Genomic DNA, 20,764 nt, shown 5'->3' with positions numbered 1-20,764 from the left:
TCTCTTTGTAATCTGAAAGACTATAAAATGGAGAGAATAAAATAGATCAGGTCTAGTCTCAGTTTAACAGAATAGTAAATAATACTCAGCACTTCAGGAGCAATTTTGGTCTGTAGCTCTCAAAGTGTGAGATGAAAAACTAGAACTATTATCCTCAGGTTACAGCTTGTGCCTCAGTTTCCCTCCCTGAGAGATTAAATGACTTCCCCAAAAATTCACACATGAAATCAATGAGAGGCAAGAATAGAATCTGCCCATCCTGACTCAATTCAGTGCCCTACAATCCTGTAGGGTGCATTAGCTCCCATAAACAGTCTCCGTCGAGGGACTCTATCTCACCCTGGCAGGTAAATGATGGATTAGATGGTCTAATAAGCTTCTTTCTTTCATAACTATTGTGGCCTATGAGAACAAAGGCAGGCTGTGAAGTAAAGTTGTCTCTTGCAAGCTCAACTCAAGCCCAGAAGGAACAATTACAGAAATTACAGCGTTATGAATAATATAGCATGTCTTATATTAATATACATTTAATAAAGCACACATAGAGGGATCCCAGAGCGCTTTGTAAAGTCTTCAATGCACAGTTTGAATGTTAGCTACCAGTTTCAGAGCAAAGTGTTCTTGTGGGCAGACCAAACTCAAATGGTGGAAAAGATAGCTGAAGGACTTGGTAGTGAGCCACAAGTTCTCACATCTCTAGACCACTGGTCCTGATGTAGCACTGACAGACCCTGGTTGTGAGCAGATGGAATCGAACCTGGGATCTCTAGAGCTTAGTGCATAAGCCTCTACCGCATGAGCTAAAAGCCAACTGGCTGTTAGTTATGCCTATAGAGCAGACTCAATCTCTCTCTCTCTCCCCGCCCCCCTTGGTGCCACTAGATGGGACACAACACCACACCCAGGAGGTGTATGGGTTACACTGACACCCTCACCGTGTCAGTAATAACGATCATCATCTACTGCCAATTCATTGTCCTGTCTGAAGTGAGTTGGAGGCTTCTGTTTTGTTCCAAATGGACAAGTGTCTACATCATATGTCAAGCAACCTTTTTGATGGCAGCCAGTTCAGCAGCTAGAGACTGGTCGGACAACGGGACTCATCTATGTCCCGCTCCCACTCATGGTTGAGACATACTAGCAGGGCAGTTTTAGAGACACTTATACCATGGCTGCCATCTTGGCTGGCCAGGATTGAAGCTGGAACTTCCAGAGCCAGAGTTTGGGCTAAAGAGTCAAGCTCAGCTAAGGGTTGTAATAAATTGATGTCCTCTGTGAATTTGATAAAGATGGGGACACATCACACACTCAGACAGTACGTTTACACTTGTGCTGCTGGTCTGGAACAGTCCTTGATGCAAGAAGAATCTCAGTTCCCGAGCTGTCGATGGGACAGCTTTCATAAGGACTATTCACTTAAAGGACCTTGATATTACTTAGAACAATGGGCCAGCTTCTCTGCTACTCTAAATGGGTAGATCCCCACTGAAGACAATTGTGGTTGTCTCCTTTGGAGTGTCACCCATTTGAACTAGCAGAGAATGTGTTTATTTTACCATTTATAGAAGTGTTCTTGTAAAAAGAAAAATCCACATGAGGACTTCTTGCCTTGATAAAATTTGAGATTGTGTTTTTATCTTGGCCTTCATGTTTAATCTCTAATGTCTAAAATCTTAGGAGTTAAATAAATATTTATGACTGGCTGCATTTCTCACACTTCACTTGAAAATTCTCTTGAAATGATCTACCTCCAAGTGAGCTCCCACAGAGAAGGCAGATGGTGGCTGAGAAGTCAGAATGCCTGCCAACTCCCGTTCTTCCCTGGTAACTTCCATTCATTAGACTCTTTATATTCTTATATTTCATGTGCTGGTAGGACTCCAAGATTCAGCAGACACAAGAATAATGGATTTCTTTAGAGGGTGAAGAAACTTTTTCTGGACTGATGGAAATTGTCCCCCCATGAGACCTCTTTGATGAACAAACTAAATTCTGATCAGGTAAGTACAAGAACACAAGGACATTACAACTTCTTTGGATCTTAGTTCTTGATGGGCTTATCTTCAAGGTAAAGAGAACTCACATGATGAGCAGCCTTCAAAATGTGTGTGAAAGTGAAACCAACAGCTTGACACAATCCCAAAACAGAATTGGCTTTTTCAATCTTCCTTTCCCATATCAGGGTTTAAAACTTGCTAGATCTTCGTTGCATGTTGGTCCCACATCAAGTATTTAGAATTTACTGGTTTCTTACGTCCCAACTATCTTTTTAAAGTGGCTTCTCAAGATCTGTTCTTCTGGTTCCATCTCAGTTCAATAGACATTGGTTTTTAAAGATGCCATTTACTCTCTCCTATGATGCACTAATACGCATTCAGATTGGAATAACAGGAAAGTCTTAGCCATTCTCACTTGAGCTGCTCCTCCCTGTTTTTGCTGAAAAGATGCATGGCTGTTCCACATGCATCTCAGCAGATAGTGAGCAGATGACAGGAAGAGCTAGTGGCAGGTTAAAAAGGACCTGTTTGGGGCTTTTAAGAAAAGCCTGCTCCCCTTAAAGATTTAAAAACATGATTCTTCAGCTATATGAGGCTGCAACAGTCTGAGGGAACGGGGCTATGGCATGATAGCTCTCAAAGCAAAATAATCAAGTCATAGCATTCTTGTGTTCTCTTGATTCAGAAGGAAAGCTGCTGCTGGATTATGCAACATGTGTGATGTCCTCAAATGTAGCTAAGGAATACTGCAGCTGGGGTGCTATCTTCTGGCATAGCAGTGGTATGGACCACTAGTGGTTAGTAAAGGCTAGGGATAAAAATTTTCAAAGGCACCTAAGTCCCATTTTCAAAAGGGACTAAAATCACCTCTGAAAATTTTACCCTTGATCCCTTCAACATTCTGTCAATTTATTTTCTCTTAATATTTATTGTGCTTACACCTTGTCTAATCTCATCGGAACAAATAATTTAATCAGTTTGAACCAGAATTCCTCATTATGAGCTCCATTAGCACTCTGTTACCCTGGCTTTATGGTAGTGTTACTCTATTGACTCCAGAGGAGTTACACCAGCATAAAAGGAGTAATCAGGCCTTATAGGTAGAGGAAATCTCTCTAACAGATAAAAACCCTTCAAGCCGGTAGAAACTATTTCAGTACAACCACTCTATATTGAGCGCCATGCTGTGTTTCTCTCAAATTGGTGTTCTCTATTTCTAATACTCTATTGATATTTTAAAAAATATCTTTGAAATGTATATGTGGTTATGGTCTTGGGAGAAAATCTCTAGGGAAGCAATTTACTGAAATGCTATACTACTTAAAAATATTTATATATGCTAGGCAGGGATTAGACTTAATTTAGCATTTTCCCCTCCTTTAAACCTCTTTTAATGCTGCATTGAGCTTCAGATGCAGTAAATTGGTTTTAAAGTTGTAAGAGAAAAAGAAGCCTCTTTTGAAATAGTGACATGAAGATGCAATGAAAAGAAAAAGAGAAACCTAATTACTCAGTAGTAGAGTCCAGATCATCTAGTTTATATGATGCTGTGATAGAAGAACTCATTCACTCTAGAGGACATTATTTCATATCTTCAGTTCAATAGCCTCTAATTACAGACTGCCTGTCCAGAACTGAAGAAAGAAATTAGGTTCTTGTGTATTCCTCTTTCGTTGTAATTCGTATTTGAAATAGTGATATAGCTTCAACCAATAAAATAAAGAGACCAAGAAGATTTTACTAGCCAAAGTGGGAAAATGCTGGGGGGAAAAACCACTACAAAGGTGAACTAATATTCAAGATGTTCACTTGTACTAGGTTTGTGTCTCTTCGGGCTCACTATCCTCTGATATTCCAGAAAGATTTATTGGCATAAACCCCAAAAAAGCATTCATGCTTGACTATTCACCAGGTCTGGGGTTGCAGTTAGCCAAGAGACGTGATATTTGGGATACACAATTTATTTTCAGATATTCAGTTTCAGGCAATGGATGGGCCGAATTCCAAAGGCCTTACTCCTATTCAGTTGCTCCTTCCTCCACATCTAGTCACATTGACATCACGTTACTGCTTGACGTGAGTAAGAATATTAGAACCTGGCTCTGTGTGATATATGTGACTAATTAAGGGCCAGCTTCTGATATTCAACATATTTAAGTTGAAAGATTTAAAGGGAACTATTCCTGGAGCAGAGTACGATTCAATATGAATAAGGGCATCAGAACATTCCTCTTAGGGCTGAATTGTCACTTTGCTCCAAACCCGGAGAAACAGGCTGCATATATAGTTGCAGTTCTCTGGAAAGAGACCAGGGACGACATACGGACTCCGTCTTATGTCCCATTCACAATGCTATTATGCCTGGAATTGCCATATTGGAGAAGGCCAATGCTCCACATAGTATGGTGTCCTGTCACTGACAGCGGTCACTCTCCCCTACTCCAGTGGAAGGTACAAGAAACCTTGCAGCAAAGTTATGGGATAACCTCTGCCCCCAGAGAAAGTTTTCTCCTAAACCCCTGTAAAATGTTGTAGTCTACATCACCAAGTGGTGCCGTTACAGCCTTCCAAGTTTCCCAGTATGTGAATGATTTTTTGACTCTCGGGAACACATGTTGCGTTGTTAGTTTTGAGTTATGAAAGAGGTACATAGAGGTAGCTTCAGGTAAGAGGGAACGGTGCAAGCTACAGAAGAGCTTTCTTCCTGCGTTGGGCTCTGATTAAGTTATTAGGAAGAGTTCACATGTAGGAACCTAGCACTGGTGTTGAGCCAAGATTCTTGGAAGAAGGAGTTGCTCACATGCTGTTTGACCATTTCATTCCAGGACTGGTACAGGTAAGTAAATTCAGCAAGAGCGCTTCTCCAGAGGCTTAAAGGCAAAATGCAGAAGGTCCCTGGGAGCAGGTAAAGGAAAAGGCCTGGGGCAGCAGTGTGGGATTGGAGGCCTGGAATGGGCACCTGTTCTCATTTAGTGGTTGAAATTTCTAGGGAGGATGGGAAGAAGCCCTGCTTTAAGGGACGAGACCAATGCTGAGCCTGAGAAGGGTAATGGGCTTCTGAGGCCTGCAAAACGGTGGCTAAATCCTGGTCTGGAATCTCTGCAGTCCAGAGGAAGGACCTAGCCAGGGGGAATGTGAAGGATTATTTGTGGAAGCCCTTTGTGTTGGACTTTTATCTGCTGTGGAATGGGAGGACCAATTTGCCAGCATGCCCTGTTCTGGAGGCAAAGGGAGGCAAAGGCAAAGGTGAGCCTGATGCTCACCAGGTAAGCCATCCATGTTGCACAGTGACTCTTTCTGTGATGTTGAACCTCTCTGTGCCTTGATTTCTCTGAACTGTAAAAGGTGATCATATTTACTTACGTCACAATGCTGTGGGGAGTATTAACAAGCTAATGCTGGCATGGTGCTTTGAGTCAGTAAAGCACAAGAACAATTATTATAATGACCTCAGATGCCAAAAACACAGGCCAAGACCTTCAGACATGCCTTGGTTTTTGGCTCCTCAACTTTACACCTATAGGGGCCTTATATTCTGAGAATGGGCGCTCAGCCCTGTCTGCATCTCCTGTTAAGGGTTCAGCATGCAAAAATGGAGGCAACTGCAAATCACTACCCCAGGGGTTCTCAAACGTCATTGCACCGCAACCCCCTTCTGACAACAAAAATTACTACATGACCCCAGGAGGGGGGACTGAAGTCTGAGGCTGTCCCAGCCCCACTTCCCTGGTTGGAGGGCCCAAAGCCCGAGCTCACACCCCACCACCCTGGGCAAAGGTCCCAAAGCCCAAGCCCGAGGGCTTTCGCCCTGGGTGAGGGGCCTGTAACCTGAGCCCTGCCACCCGGAGCTGAAGCCAAAGCCTGAGCCCTGCCGCCCAGGGCTTAAGCCCTCGGGCAGTGGTGCTTGGGCTTCGGCCCCGGCCCCAGCAAGTCTAACGCCAGCCCTGGCAACCCCATTAAAATGGGGTCACGACCCACTTTGGGGTCCTGATCCACGATTTGAGAACTGCTGCACTAACTCATCTCTGGTGTCAGGGCCGGCTCTAACTTTTTTGCCACCCCAGGCAAAAAAGAAGAGTGCCGCCCCCCCCGCGAGCGCCGCGCAGCCGAACCCCCCCCCAGCGCTACCGAAATCCCCGCCCCCCCGAGCGCCACGCTGCCCGAAGCCCCGCCCCTCCGAGCACCGCGCCGCCCGAAGCCTCCGCCCCCCCTCCGAGCACCGTGCCACGCCAGCCCCCGCCCCCCTCCGAGCGCCAGGCCGCACCAGCCCCTGCCCCCCCAGCACCGCGCCAAGCCCCCGCCCCCTCTGAGTGCCATGCCGCGCCAGCCCCCGCCCCCCCAGCGACGCGCCAAGCCCCCGCCCCCTCCGAGCGCCGAGCCCCCACCCCCTCCGAGCGCCGTGCCGTGCCAGCCCCCACCCCCTCTCCGAGCGCCGAGCCCCGGCCCCCCTCCGAGTGCCATGCTGCGCCAGCCCTCGCCCCCCCAGCGCCGCGCCGCCCAAAGTCCCGCCCCCCCGAGCGCCGCGCCGCCCGAAGTCCCACCCCCCCGAGCGCCGTGCCGGCCGAAGCCCCGCCCCCCCGAGCGCCGCATGCGGAAACAAAAAAAACCCCTCCAGCGCTGCCCCGACGAACCAATAAATAAATAAATAAATAAAAACCCGAGCGCCGCCCTACCCCAAGGTGCCGCCCCAAGCACGTGCTTGATCGGCTGGTGCCTGGAGCTGGCCCTGTCTGGTGTAGCTCCATTGCCTTCACTTGGGGATGCTTTGACTCGGAGATGAGTCTTGCCCTCCAGGTTTCCCCATGCTGATGAAGGCAAATGAGTTCTTGTGCGTGCCTTTGCATAATATGGTACTACACTCAGAATAATGTCATCTACTCCTGACTGAACATGATCATCCTATAGCACAAGTCCTCTCTGTCCATGAACCCCCATTGTCACAGGTATCAGACACCTTTCTGAACCTGTCTTGCCTACCTCTGATTTCTCTGTTAGTCACAATGAAAATGTCTTCATTTAGGGGCTCCCACAAACACAAGAAGCTTAAATTGTTGCGTTTTTGCAACAGGTTTTCTTCCCATCTGCCAACTGATTTTGTGCCAGATCTGGGGGGTGGGAGATCAGAGACTGTATTGTATATCTCTCTTCAGTGTTTGAAAAATGGTTTTGTTCAGGTTGCTGATGACTTTTTCCAGCCAATGTAAATATTTGTTGGTGGCTAACTCTGCCCAGGCACATAAAAATGAGTAGATTACTTATATGTGACCAGTGTCTCATGTTGGTTGTTAGAAACCTATCTTAGAGCTGGGGTCTCAAACACGCGGCCCGCAAAGTTATTTGCTGCAGCCGCCAAGCTCCCTGCACCCCCCCGAGTTATTTCCTGCAGCCACCAAGCTCCCCTTCCCCTCCCTCCCCTTTCTCCCCCCAGTGCGCCACGTCCGCACTCCTCTGCCTACCTCCAGGCGCTTCCCGCCACCAAACAGCTGTTTGGCGGTGCTTAGCGCTTTCCAGAAAGGAGGGGGGAGGAGCGGGGAGCCGCGTGCTCAGGGGAGGAGGCGGAGAAGAGGCGGGGCAGGGGTGGGGATTTGGGGAAGGGGTTGGAATAGGGGCAGGGAGGGGGCGGAGTTGGGGTGGAGACTTTGGGGAAGGGGTTGGAATGGGGGCAGGGAAGGGGTGGGAAGAGGTGGGGCAGGGGTGGGGCCTCATGGAAGGGGTGGAGTGGGGGTGAGGCCGGGGGCAGCGGGGGGCAGGGGGGTGTCAGTGATGCAGCCCTCGGGCCCATGTACTAGTCCTCATGTGGCCCTCGTGGTGATTTGAGTTTGAGATCCCTGTCTTAGAGGCATAGTGTTTAAGGCCAAAAGGAACCACTTGATCGTGTCGTCTGACCTCCTGTGTCTCGCAGGCCACCAACTCCATCCAGCCCCTGCACACTAAACCCAACAATGGAAATGACACCCACGGAGACTAGTTTAGTATGTGCCACAGGAGGGACTGAGGTTCACCAGGGCTCGAGGCCCCTGCAATGGACAGGAAATAATTAAGTGAGAGAGACCCAGATGACAAAGCCCTGGCTGGGATGATTTAGTTGGGATTGGTCCTGCTTTGAGCAGGGGGTTGGACTAGATGACCTCCTGAGGTCCCTTCCAACCCTGATCTTCTATGATTCTATGATTCTGGCAAGAGTCCTGCATCCACAGCCTGCAGAGGAAGGTGGGGAAAACCCCCAATATCACTGCCAATCTGACCTGGGGGGAAATTCATTCCTGACCTCCACATATGGCGATCAGTTAGACCCTGAGCATGTGAGCAAGACCCAGCCAGACAAGTACCTGAGGCAGAGAATGCTTGGTGCCACTTCCTAGCACTGACCCACCCCACCCAATGTCCCTGGGTCACAGGCTATAGGGTTGTTAATCTAGAAGGGAAAAATACATGCCTTGATGGGCACTCCTGTACTTTGGTGTTCCATCTAGTTTAAATGTCTGTTTTCAAACACTACATCTAAAAGTCTCTTTCTTCTGACAGAAGACGCCTGACGCAGATGAGGTAAATTTTGGCTACAAAGCTTGCCCTGGATGCAATATGTCACTAGTCCACCATTGACACGGTGTTTTCCTATTGGAATTGCAGCATTGGCTGCACAAACAGCAGAGCAGAATCTGCTGTCATTGTTTCAGGGTGAGCTGCCTCTTTGACCTCTGCCTGGTCTCTGAGTGCAAACCCAGCCAATGTTTGGCCTCTTGCATCACCTGCCTCAGGGGTGGAATCTCACAATTCTTCCATTTTTAAACTGGGACCTGGGCACACTGGCCTGTGTATAGCAACTGCCTATGACCTTGCAGGCCTGACGGGGTGTCAGGCACCTGTGTTTCTTCTTTTCTGGAACCTGTGACCAGTTGTCTTCTTAAAACAAAATGGTTTGTATTTAGCATTTGGAACAAAGCATTAGAGAAAAGGGGATTTTAGGATGACAGATGGCCTGCAGACATACTTAGCCTCCTCTAATCGTATGCTTCACTACAAGATAAATTAGAGAGGCTTTCCTTGTAAATCACAGGAACACAACTGAACCAATTTAAAGGGGTCTATACTTGAACATTAATTCAGATTAAGGTAGGGTGTGAGTTCAAAGAGCAACAGCTGTTCCTGAATAACTCCATGTGTGGACATGCGTATTCTGAAATATGAGTGCCTTTGAAAGTGGATTAAGCGAAACCAGAATAAGGTACTCTTACTCTGAAAGAAGTGTACACAGGTGGAGTTATTCAGAAGTAGCTCCATGTATAGGTAAGCCCTTACATTCTCCTATTAAGCCAAGATCCTTCTGTGGCTGTGTCTACACTTCAAGCAGGTTGTATAAATTCCAGCTCAAAGAGACATCCTCGCTCTAGCTCTGATCAAGCTAGTGTACAAAGGATAGAGCCTTGCAGGTTGGCTTCCCGGTCCTGAAATGCCACACAACCCCTTTCAAGCTCTTTCCCATGGTCCCTCAAGAGCTTCCACTAGAGAGAGAGCAAACCACATCCAGCTCTCCCTTACTGGAGTAAGCCCAGACCAGATCTTGCCCTTATCACTGGTTTCCCTCCATGCTCCAGGGGAAACTGACTTTATATAGTCCTGCCCCCTTTCCCAGCAGGCCATGTGTCCAGCCTGCTGTCACATGGTCCCTGGGGAACTACAATTCCCAGAATGCCTGTCCTTAAAGGGTTGGACTCAGAACAGTGATGTGCTGTACCTGGGCCTTCTGTTAAAGAGACAACACACCTGGTGACATGTTGTCAGAACTGGGATTAGAACTGGCTTCCGTGGAGTGGGAGGTGGGGTGCACAAACAGCCAGACCAAGCCCCATTCTTGGCATGTATAGTAGTTCTTTGTGTGGGTCATACCCAGCATACGACATGCCTGCACTTTCTTCTAAGGAACCTGAATACAGCAGGGACATTATTGCACATGTGATTCAAAGATGGAAATGCTGAGCTCTGCCAGCTTGAGGGAGGAGTTTAAACAAATACAGACCTAAGGAACCAGGCCTGTCACCCAGGGATAGTTATTTATAAGCCCCAGGAGTTTTGAGTTTATATATATATATTTGTGAGAAACTGATTCCACTATTCAGTCAGTGCCAGTAGCTAGATTTTTATGGCTTTAGAGGAGAAACTGGTGTGGATTCCCCCACCAAAAAAAAAAACCAAAGAAGCTTTTTCTATTTCTAATTATTTTGTCTTTCTAAATCTTTCCTTTTGTTATTTGATGGTGTCTCTTTTGACCATCTTTGCCCAAGAAATGATAACAAGCTGGGCATTTTCTGATAACAGCGAGGAATAATGAAATTAGAATCTCCCTCACACATCCTGTGTCTGCCTGTAGTAGTTCACTGCCTATAGCAAACGGGACCGCCTCTTTTCAAAGCCACATGGGGCCAGATGCACTGTGGTCGAACTCCAGGAGCTTGAGGAAATGGGCAGATTTAGACATGTCAAACAGGAAGCAGCACTGATCTGAGGACTTGAGAAGGTTTCTGGCAGCTGACACGTGGGGTAGGCGATGGTCTGGAATCTGGCCTGGAACGAACCCCATTTCCTGCTCTGAGAAACTCTCAAAAGATCCTCACCATTATGACCTGTCCAGTGCTTAATTTGTGCCAGGGCTTGCCAGGACTGAGCCCCAGTGCCTCTGGGCATGGCAGTTCATAACCCCGGCAACTGTGGGCTTGGTGCATCAATTATGAAACTAAAAAAAAAAATTGCTTCAGCCCCGGCACGTAATTGCTTGAGCCCCGGCACCTCTTTCATTACAAATTAAGCACTGGAGCTGTCTTTCAACTGATCAATCCCGACGTGCCCACTAGGCCTGGAAAGAAGAATTTAGAGCCATGTCATCTGACAGCAAATGTCTCGGCTCCCACCACACATCATCAAGGGGGACTGAAACAGGGTCCTTCGCCACTAGCCTCTGCCGTGAGAGCTAAAGGAATAATGCCAACAGTTGGCAGCTGCAGCAGGCTCTTGTCCTCTTTGTGGCCCAGCTTGGAGATGGCTATAGGCCAGTGCTTCTCAAAGCCGGTCCGCCGCTTGTTCAGGGAAAGCCCCTGGCGGTCCGGGCCGGTTTGTTTGCCTGCCGCGTCCGCAGGTTCGGCCGATCGCGACTCCCACTGGCTGCAGTTCGCCGCTCCAGGCCAATGGGGGCTGCGGGAAGCGGCACGGGCCGAGGGATGTGCTGGGTGCCCTTCCCGCAGCCCCCATTGGCCTGGAGTGGCGAACCGCAGCCAGTGGGAGCCGCGATCGGCTGAACCTGCGGATGCGGCAGGTAAACAAACCGGCCCGGACCGCCAGGGGCTTTCCCTGAACAAGCGGCGGACCGGCTTTGAGAAGCACTGCTCTAGGACACGTGTAGCCAGGCTGTTACACAAGAGGTGTGTCTGAGGGGGTGGGGAAGAGATCCAGGTAGAAAGAGGAGTGTGCAGCAGGGGAGGGGGAATGGTAAGGCAGGAGGAGTGAGGTGAGAAGCAGTGTAGGCCAGTGGACTCAGTCACCAGCCTAAGGCCTGGTCTACACTACGACTTTAATTCGGATTTAGCTGCGTTAATCCGAATTAACCCTTCACCCGTCCACACTACAGAGCCAGTTAATTCGAATTAAAGGGCACTTAAAATCGATTTCTGTACTCCACCTCGACGAGCGGAGTAGCGCCAAAATCGATTTTGTTAATTCGAATTAGGGTTAGTGTGGCCGCACACCACCGAATTAATGTGGTTAAATTAATGGGGTAGTGTGGCCGCACACCACCGAATTAATGTGGTTAAAAACCGAATTAATGTGCTTAGTGTGGCCGCGCACAATCGAATTTATACAACCTGTTTCCCAAATTCGAATTATCTAAATTTGGATTAATCCCGTAGTGTAGACATACCCTAAGAAACAATAATCAGCCCTGTGCCCTCCAGCAGCTCAGTGGTTAGGAACTCCACCCAGACTAAGGAGTTCTGCAGTTCTCCATGGTTCCCCTTGCAGTCCTCCACGGCAGTGCCAAGCCAGTGTTCTCCCAGCCCTCTCCTGGTCTCAGACACCATGGATAAGCCCCTAGCTGATAATCAATCATCTGACGCTGCCCAGCTGGGTCAGATGATGCCCAGCACCTGCTTGCCGGGTCCTTCTCCAGAACAGGGCTGGTTGGTTGCTCCTGGGAAATGGGGTGTAATGGGGTTACAAAAAGGCAAGGAAGGAGGGTATAGGTTGGGTCTATTGCAGGCTAGCAAAGAGATGACCCAGAAGCTGAGGGAGAAAAAGAACTTAGGACTCTTTGTCATGCATTAAGGGCCAAGGTAATTAATTTGCCGTACCAGTGAAATTTCAGCCAATTGGATGCTAAAGCTGGTCAGAAACGAAAAGAATGTTTCATAACAATTGTACCCGGAAAAAAAAATTATATTTGCCTGGAAATCTTTGTAGACACAATTTTTCAACCAGCTCTCCAGGGGGCCCTAAATGAAAATCCCGACTCGCACATCCAGGCCTAGGGGCGCAAAACATATGCTGTGTCACAGGGTCCCCAATGCCTCTCTCATTCGCCTCATGGGATGAAGTCATTCGCTTATCAATCACTGTGTTGACCCCCTACAGGCAATTCTCGCCAGCCCTTCGCAGAGTGGCGGAACTACATTGGTCACCTGATCCTCTGCGAAGATGGAAGCGTTTTCCATGCGGAAAATAAAATATTGCCTCTGGGAGCAACGTGCTCAAGAGGCTGGAACAAATGAATTCATGCACCACTCAGATCGCTGTACCACCTCCTGCTTTGATTTTGTTCAGTGTAAGCATAGGGAACAAAGCTATGGTTAGCCAAACATTCTCTCTCTGCACCATCCAACTGCCCCTCACAACAAAATCATGTCCACTTACCAGCATTGTAACTGATCAAATGTCTGTAAACAGAGCTGGTTACATTTTCTGGATCAAGCACCAATAATGCTATTAATGCTCAGAAATGCACTTGACTGTAGTAGGGGAAGGGGAACATACTAGAGATATGGAACCTACCATACAGTACACTACAGTTATTCCCACTTAAGGGGTCAGGATACTGTGTGTCGTCGCTCGCTGAGTTTCTGACAAATTCTTCTGCTGGGGGACATGATTTTTCTTCTCCCCCCATCCTAGCCACCCACGCCAGAAGACAAAGGGGACTCAGTTCTGCAAAGCAATGGGATCTGCAGAGACCAGCCCCAGCAGCATAGAGCATAGAGGGGTGGGGATCTTCAAAGGCACAGAAGGCAGTTAGGTACTTAATTCCCATTGACTTCCATAGGTTTATGTATTTAGGTGCCTAACTCCCATTGGTTTTTAATGAGAGTTAGGCACCTAAATATCTTTGAGGATCTGGTACCTAACTTGTTTTTGTACCTTTATAAATCTACCCCTATTTGTTCTCTGCTCATGACCCAGATTTGCTAGATACTCTCAGGACAGAAATAAGGCACAGGGTAGGGTCTCCAAAAGCACCTAAAGAAGTTAGGAGCCCATTTACCATGTAAAGTCAATGGGAGCTGGGTCTGAATCCCTTAGGCACTTTTGAAAATTTCACCCACAATCCTGGCCCCACGCAACAATCTCACATCAGACAAGTGGGCAGATGCAAAGAGGGAGGTTAGGAGAAAAGGGTACAGCACATATTTGGAGTGAACCAAAGCTGTGAACTTTTCAAGGGTCACTCATCCTTGTTGAATAGGCTGTTTTGGGGTAAAGAATCCACCATGTGCTTTTTGGGACAAAATTCAAAGCAACCAGCTGTCAGGATACATCTGAGTTTGGAGACCCCCCAGAGAGTGAACACAGAACCTCCATAATCTGTGACTTTTAACATGTGATATCATCTGAGATGGTTTAAGACATCATTACTGTAATCTTCAGATCTGATTTCCCTCCCCCGGGGTAGGCAATGTTCTCATGTTTATGAAGTGTGAGGGGTATGCTCTAAGAAGCAAATGTTACACACCTGAAAGCAGTAATAACTTTCCCCCCTGTGTCTCTCTGTTTTGGTTCAGATCCTTTTAAATATTGGTGCAGAGGAGAGATCTTGAATGTTTACTGCGGGTTTTATCTCTTTTCTCGGCTCATTAGCATGGGAGAGCAATGGATTATTGTGCACACATCTCAGGACTGTTTAAATGCATGTATTGTTCGGCAGGAGATAGGTTTGTCTTGGGACATGTGAATAGTAGCAGTGCATTATGTGAGGTGATATTCTGACAATGGAATGATCAAACAATTCTAATATTTTATTTTATTTTTAAATTCATTACGGGCAGCTGGTATTTAGAAAAAATGGAAACATCGTATTTCTTAAATCCTGTTTGTGTTATGACGAAACAATTTGACTGACTCTTCCCACAAGATAATAAGATAAGCACTCAGTGTTCTAGTACTCTACTACTACTGACATGTCATCAATATAATACAACTAATATAAAAGTCTTCCAGTATAATATATATAATATTTTATAATATAAAGATTTTGCACACGTTTTTTGAAATAACTTTCATGAAGCATTTTCCCCTTCATTTAAATTGTTTGTGAAATTCAACGCACGTCTACACTGCTCCACAGGACAGACTACGGGGGCGTGTGCATACCAGCACGCCCTGCGCTGTAACTGTCCAGCGCGGACACTGTGGGCACGAAGTAAAAGGTTCCTTGTTTGCGTTAACGTAATTCTCTTCAAACAGGACTTCGTCAATGTGAAGTAGGAACATTTTAGTTCATGTCCACAGCATCCGCATGGGGGAGTTCCCCCAGAAGAGCAGCACTTCGGTACACACTGCTATTTCCACCCCGCAGTCCGAACTGCGGGGCAGTGTAGACATGCCCTAAATTTGAAAACGATGTTTTTAATGGACTGGTAGCCTGTGATGTACAAACAATAACTGATTATTGTTTTAAAGTAATTCTCACCCCCTATTTTGGACTACAAAGGAAATAAAATGAAATGCAAAAAAACGCTAAATATATCCAGTAGATGAGAATTCACATTGGCAAGAATCAGATGAAATCCAGAATGTTTAGTTCTAAATGTATGAGTAGCTGTGGGCCTAAGAAGCAAAGTTCAGATTCAGAACCAAACTTCTCCAGTCTCAGGTGGCATTTGGAGCCAGGATTTCGGTTGGGGCCCATCTCTTTTTAATTGTTCAACAGTCTCTAAGGCTGAGATTTTCAACGATGTGTCATGTTGTCCTACCTCTGTTCCTGCTGAAGTCAATGGTGAAACTCCCATCGATTTGGAGCACAGTTTGGCCAAGATTAAGTGCTTTTGAAAATGCCACCCTTAATCGGGCAAAATTTAGTCCTAATCCAAAACTTACGAATCTGACAGAGACCTGATTTATGTGTCCATTGGGTATATAAATCATGTATGCGCTAACATATATCCATAATTGTGCTAACCTAAATTGGAACAAATCCCATACTGTTCCTCTTTGTTCAGTGTCAAATGGTTGTAGATTCCATTTATCCCAGTATCAATATGAACATTTTCCTTTCCAAATGGATGGCAGTGCAGTGATGCTTGTAAACATCATTATTTGGCACTTCTGCAAGAATTATGTCTGCTAACAATATCAATGTTTTGGGAATTTAAAGTGCAAAAATCAATAAGAAGAAAATGTAACCAGTGAAATACAGAATGATCTAAAGAACTATTGTGGGGAGTTCTCTTTGACACCTCTTACCCTTGTCTGATAAACAGTCAGGGAGGTAACTGAAATGTTAGTAATATTCCAACTATGGACTGGTCCAGGAGCCAGTTTCAGGCCTATTTGTCACTATATTTCCAGTCTTCAAGGCTTAAAGCTTTAAGGGATTAACTGGTGCACTGGCTTTATACTGGCCCTCTGCAAAGGGGTTGATTTTCCCTCTGACAGTATGTCATGTTCTTTCGATGTGCTGAACGCTGAAGAGTTGTTCCTTTCGCTAATGAAAATCCCAAAAGCATTTTCCCCTTCTGTCTTTAGGGTCTGCTGAACAGAGACCAACAGAGCACAGATCATGCAGGGAGATTTAGATCATGCAGAGCTCAGCTCATACAGGGAGCGTTAGCCGTCGAAGTGGTAAAGTGAGTGAGTTCACTAGCCTTTCACTTCTTCCGCTATCTCAAAGTAAATGACTTTGAAATCAACTCAGGTCCAAAGTCCATTGAAGTCAATGGAAAAATAGGTAACCAAAATGGAAAACCACTTTTAAACATTTGAGTCTTAATCTCTGCGTCAGTTTCCCCATCTGTGATATGGTGATAATACTTTTTTGCCTCCTTTACAGGGGATTTGTGAAGATTAAATAGCTGTGAGTGTCTATAAAGAACATTGAAGATTAAGGTGCAAATTCAACCAGTTTAAATAAACTTGTTTCGTTTATCAAGTGCAAATCCCTATATGGGTACTTCTTTTTTGGATTCCGATTGGCTTATATTAGTTTAGCTTAAACCTGATCCTAAACTAAAATTTAAATAAGCCACAAGGATTTGCACTGGTTTAACTAAACCAGTTTAAATTCACACCTTGAACTGAAACGGTGCAGCCTTTTGGGTAGACAAGCCATTAGTGCCTTGTCTTTGTGAAGCTGCACCCACTTAGACTAGATCTGAATTTGGCCTTCTGCATACTAGATATTGCTGTTGTTGCAAATCAAGAAGGTGCATTATCACAGCTGTCAAGGGAAAACTGCCCTCCACATAACTGCACTATTCCTGGTCGGTGATTTAAATTCCTCCATGTCAAATAATCCATTTATAGTTATTTCCACTAGGGAAGAGGAATGCAGAAATGTCAATGCCCCACTTTATGACTCGACCAAGGATTCCTCCTGGGGGGTTTCTCTCGCTCTTTTGCTTTCTAATAAACAAAAATGTGCTTGATTGTGAAAATTAAATATTTAACAGCATTTAGTTGCACCACATTAGCAGCTGACTGTTCAACTTCTGTCTGCATTTCCATTGTAATTTTGTTTGCTGTTTCAAAGCGGCATTATTCCCCCATCCCCACCACCTCCCTCTGGAGTTGTTTGGAGAATACTAATATGGCACACAAGTGTCCCCATGTATTTCCAGACTCATTTGCTGACATGCGGCCCCTTGTTAGCCAGCCAGAATGAAGGAATGTCCATGCACATTAGTCAGTTAACATAATCACAGCCTGCCACAGTCTCATTGTATGTAGGAAAGAGAAGGCAAATCCATTAATAAAATGCCACGTTGCTTTTAACCAAGACACAATTAGCATTTGGATTCCACATAAACACTTTCAGTCTCTTTAAACACCATCATTTATTACAAACCCATCAGTCTCTACAATAAAAGGAAACTCCTGCTGGGAAGACTGGCAGTATATTAACGGGGGTGGGGTGGGGAGGGAAGAGTTCTACCCTCAAGGGAAAATCCCGCCCAGTCCACTGTGCCAGGGGGCTTGGCTAGAGTGATGGTGGGCACCCCCAGTCTGGCATAGCGCCAGATGTATGGGAATTCTCAGACTGGCAGTGGACTAATTAGGTAGGCAAAGGGAGAAACAGGACCAAAAGAGGCATCTTGGGTACGGCTGCTCTGCTGCTGTTCTATGACCTAAAGGAAGTATGTCTTTCCCCCAGATTTCCCTACAAAGAAACCCAGACCATGACTTGGCCTGACACAGGATCTCTGCATTTGGCTGTCGGTGACACTTGTGTTAACCGGGAGAAACTCATTGGCTGAAGTGAACTTACTCCAGGGTAACCGGGAGCAGAATGCGACCCATCTTTGGTCTCTCTTGTCTATTTCGCTCTCGGCAGGGAGTGTCTCTCACTCGGTGTATGTACACCACCTAGCACAATGGAGTCCCAAGCTCAACTGGGGCAGCGAGGTGCTACTCTTAGAAGATAAAAAATAATGATCATGCGCTTCTCATCCAGCCATTTCATCTTTTTTTTTAAATAGAGAGAACTGGGTTCCTCTTTAGTAGAGTGACTAGACAGCAAGTGTGAAAAATCGGGACAGGGAGTGGGGGGTAATAGGAGCCTATATAAGAAAAAGACCCCAAAATCGGGACTGTCCCTATAAAATCGGGACATCTGGTCACCCTACTCTTTAGTGAGTCCCTGGGGCTTTCTCCTCTTGTTTCCAATACACTGCTACCATTCCTCCCCATGGACTAAAACCGGTGGGATGTGCCTCTTGCTTGGTTTGTGTCACTTTATACAGATCCCTGCCGAGCAGAGAATGTTCCTGTCCTGGGGAAAGATCAGGTGCATCACCAGTGGTCCCCAAGTACAGATGATATTTACTTCTCTCCTATAACCCCCAGCGTGCCCCTCCCACCCTCACCTGCCACACTCTGGAGCAATTGTTTTGTTTCTGATGATGAGGAAGCAAAGGATCAAAACCCACGAAGCTAGATCACAACGTCAGGCGAGGGAGCAAGAACGAGTTAGAATCCACAGCTGGTAAAAGGCTCAGCTTATGGATCAGTGAGGCTCATTTGATAATACTCCCTGGGGAAGCGGTAGAAGGTCAAATGCTTGAGACATTTAAAGGTGAGCTGATAAAACCCTGACAAACATACCGTAGAGAATAACCCTCTGGCAGAGCGATGTACTGTACTAGAAAGGACCGAAGAAGTATTTTGAGTTGCATTTCTATGATCTTTGGTTCTTGCCTCAAATGATTTGCGCAGAGCTCTACAAACCTCAGGAACCTAAATGGTGAACAGTTTGTTTCAGTTTTGAGTTCACATGCCTTTCTACCTGAAGTCACAAATCAACCCAGGCTAGGTTAGAAGGATCCACAGACATTTATAGCTTGACTGAGGTTCACTTAAAAAAAATCTACCTCTGGTCCTCTCTAAATTCATCCCAAGCTTGAAGAAAGGTTCACAACTCTTGGGGTCCAATTTTACAACCTGGCCTAGATTTCTTAATTCCACAAGTACAACAGATAAAGAGGATGAACACTGACTGTCTGGGTGCTGGATTAAAGGACATTCTTATATTAGTTTGCTGTTTGATCAAGATTGTCCTACGGTAAGAGTCTCTTTTGCAGGTGCCAGAAGATAAGTTTGGCATCATTACCACAGCTAATTGTAGATCAACAGCTGGCAGGTGCTATTCATTTTCCTCATCTGCATATATCCTGATAAGAGCTGGACAATTGTAGGAGCTTGCAGGTTTGCTGGGATATGATGGTTTCAATCGGCAGCTGTACAGTTCTTGCCAAATTACCAATCACACAGTACATAATCCTCTTCCCCCTACAGAGAGAGAGAAAAAGAAACATGAATAATCAAAGTTCTAGGCTGGGTCTTTGCAGGCTGATTGGTGGGTCTCAGGTGTTCGCAGGTTCCAGTAAAAAGCTCACGAGCCTGAAAGCAGGGCCACAATCTCTTATCCCCCTTTAAAGCAATAGTTTGAAATTCCAACACAGTCATTAATACACCACACTCAGGAACTATCTAATGAGCAAACCAAAGCTTCCAATGGTTAATGACATGCTTACTGACAAGTGGTAAAAGTGGGAATACAAAGCAGTCACTAACTCACCATCAAAAAGTCAACAGTTATGAACACAATGTCATGTAAGACACCAGAGTATTTCCCCGTCCCTCTATTTTCTGTATAAATGTGAGGTAATTATTGATAAGTTCTGAATTTTTTAGTAGCCTTTCATGATCTTCAGTCAAAAGCCTCACTGGTTACCACAATAAACTGCACAGCCAGATCTCCACTGACGTAGATGGAGTTCAAGGGGCTATCTGCATAAAGAACATTGCAGGACTGGGGGCCTTTAAGTTCAAGTCTCTTTAGGGAGTGGGGGGGGGAGGTGGGACTGATGAGAGAAAAGAACACCACATTCTGGTCCTGCTTTGAGCAGGGAGTTGGACTAGATGACCTCCTGAGATCTCTTCCAACCCTGATATTCTGATTCCATTCAGTATATCAATTTCATTCTGTTTGTGCCATCTTCCCCCCACCCCCTCATAAAGGGCATATTTTGTGCCTCACGAATCTGCCTCCATTGTGCAGTTTGGCAGGTGCTCCCGGTATCAATGGACTGTCCTGGAAAGCCATGAATGTTGGTGATATCACAGACATAATTTTACAAGATAAACATTTGAGGAGCCAGGCGATGGGGACATGGCTGGAAAATGTGTTAGAAAAGATAACAGAATGGGAAACAGTTGAGGGTTAGTTTTAATTAATACATTAGAGTTTATTTTAATTTTTTTAAATAAAAAGCAGCATTAACACATTCTATTAAGTCCTGCTGATAGCGAGGTAGTGTTCGTTTTTTGCAGAAGAATGAGGATGTGTAATAACCGTTAGTCTGGAGGACCTTTGAGGTTGATCGTTTTTATATTTGAACAAAAGCAAGAAAAAAAACAAGTGGATTTTTGCATATTGTGTTCCTTACTAATCCCTTAAATTAATTACTTTTCCTGCCAATTTGGTAACATGGTAGCTTTCACAGAACAGGGTTAGCTGCTGTTTTCGAGGCTACTGCAGCTCCAATGACTGTGTTAATAAAAGGGCTACTGGGCATCATAACAAGCCAGAGAATGTTGTTGCTTCTTGAAAATGCACCCCTCCTCTTTTCCCTTGGGAAAGTAAACAAGAGGAGTATCACTATGAGAGATGGGATCAGGGCCGACTCCAGGCACCAGCCGAGCAAGCTGGTGCTTGGGGTGGCAGATTGTTCGAGGCAGCATTCTGCCCAATCCTAGGGCAGCACGGCCGCTTTTTTTTTTTTTTTTTTTTT

The sequence above is a fragment of the Terrapene carolina genome, unplaced genomic scaffold, assembly GCF_002925995.2.
Source record: "Terrapene carolina triunguis isolate 2854851 unplaced genomic scaffold, T_m_triunguis-2.0 Scaffold93, whole genome shotgun sequence".
In the NCBI taxonomy this organism is placed as follows: Eukaryota; Metazoa; Chordata; order Testudines; family Emydidae; genus Terrapene; species Terrapene triunguis.
Note: the sequence above shows the minus strand (reverse complement) of the source record.